This window comes from Theropithecus gelada, chromosome 11 (genome assembly GCF_003255815.1).
Source record: "Theropithecus gelada isolate Dixy chromosome 11, Tgel_1.0, whole genome shotgun sequence".
NCBI lineage: Eukaryota > Metazoa > Chordata > Mammalia > Primates > Cercopithecidae > Theropithecus > Theropithecus gelada.
Genome location: NC_037679.1, coordinates 63249234 through 63251467, shown reverse-complemented (window position 1 = coordinate 63251467; position 2234 = coordinate 63249234).

Genomic DNA, 2234 nt, shown 5'->3' with positions numbered 1-2234 from the left:
TCCTCATGGGAATTTTACGAGGCCTCGTTGAAGTGATGAAGTAAAATCTAACTGTGAAGTCTTCATGGGGCCAGGGATTCTGTTTCATTGTTTGTTGCCTAGATAAATAGCGATATAAACTAACTGGCAGCTGTGGTGTATAGACTCGAAATAAAGACACTCAATTACCTGTCTCTGACTTTTAATGCAAAGACTAGGTTAGCTGCAGTGTTTTTTCCAAGACTAAATTATGATCTTGGCCTCCCTCTTTCACCAAGACATCAGAAAAATGGTTAACATTTACTGGGGGCTTCCTGAAATAGACACAGAAGGCACAGAGAACACAGGTTAGTTGTCAAGGCAGGATGACCTAGGATCCAACTGCAGAGGATGTGGACTGGGTTCCATTTCTCCTAGAGTTCTGGCTCTCCAGGGTAAGGAGAGTGATTCATTCACCTTTGTAGCCCTGGGGCTCCTAGTACAATGCCTGCAGAACCGTAGGAGCTGATACTACCTTTTAGTGGAATTTGAATTAAGTATGTAGTTTAGATACACAGTACTGAAATGATAAACTCAGAAAAGTAGTCATCTTCACATCTTTTGGTTCACCATTCATAATTGGAAGAAGGATTAGTCATCCTTCTCCCAATCTATTACTTGTGTTTTTATACTTCCTGCCCTTGAACCTTTGAACACATCATTTCACTCCTAAATCTCCACTATGGGTAAGCATAGAGAAAGGGAGAAATTAAACTCAGGCCAATTCTTCCTTGTTTTTTTTTTGCTTTTGTTTTTGTTTTTGCAATTAACACTTTTTAAATGTTTGATGAAGATTGAAGAAATTCATGCTATATAAAGATCTTAGGATAACTTTTTTTTTTTTTTTTTTGAGACGGAGTCTTGCTCTGTCACCTAGGCTGGAGCGCCATCTCGGCTCACTGCAACCTTGGCCTCCCGGATTCCAGCGATTCTCCTGCCTCAGCCTCCTGAGTAGTTAGGATTACAGGTGCCCATCGCGACGCCCGGCTAATTTTTGTATTTTTAGTAGAGACGGGGTTTTGCCATGTTGGTCAGGCTGGTCTTGAACTCCTGACCTCAGGTGATCCGCCCGCCTCGACCTCCCAAAGTGCTGGGATAACTTTTTTTTTTTTTTTTTTAAGGGCTTTCTATGTATACATTATCCCAAATGACCCTGAGAAGCAGACATTTGGGCAAGATCACAAGCCAGTAAGAAGGGGAGCTGGAATTCAAGTCAGGTTGTCTGATGACAGTGGCATTGCTACTTACTCCTCTTTTCACAATTTGGGGCTTTCATTTGTCCTTTCTTCCATACTTGCCCCAGAAATGTTTAAATACTCTGAGAAACAGTGGGAACTCTATAAATAAAAGATCTCTCTGTATTTTTACATAATCAAAGCTAGAGAGTTTAATGTGGCGCAGGCCACTCGGTTAGTGGAAGCAGAGGGCACACCATCCCCAGCTCCAGTTGCAGTGAGTGGTGTTGGATTACCCACCTCTGGGATGGTCACTGCTGAGCGAAGCTGGACCTGGGACTGCAGTCAGAGAAAGCGAAGGAGCTTGGCTTCACAGAGGCAAGAACGGGCCACGGATTCTTGCAGCCAAAATGTCATCTGGTTGGGAAAAGCCGCTTGGCAATTTGCAGCTACTAGAGGGGCGGGGGTGGGTGGAAAATGCAGCATCTTAAGTTCCAGATTCAGGGTGAAGGCTGGCTAGACTTAGCAGGGGTCTGCATCTTTAGATGAGACGTGAAAAACACCCAAGCTCAGGGACCAAATGACAGGGAGCGCTGTGCCTGCAGCGACGGTAACAGGGACCCAAGGAAAGAAAACACGAGGCGCTGAAGGCGCTCCAAGAGGTCCCCGCCGTTCAGACTCTCCCTGTGGCCCGGGCGCGTCGTCCTAGGGGGCGGCTTCTGTCCTTGGTGTCCCCTTCTTAAAAATCCAGGCGCAGGCAGGCTGAGCTCGGGCGGCTGAGACACCTTCACGTGGCGGGGGAAGGGGTGACAAAGAGAGGGAGGCCCGAGAGATCCCGCTTGGCACAGGCCCGGGTCAGCACAGGGAAGAAGGCCCGCCTAAACCCGAACAGCGCGCCGGGGCCGGGCCCTAGAAGACCTCGCGCCAAGAGGAGCGGGATCCGGAGCTGCGCTGCGGCCTCATAGGAGCGCGGGGCGGGGCCGGGGGCGGGGCGGGGCGGAGCAGCGGCGGGCGGGCGCGCGGGCGGCGCGGAGGGAGGGT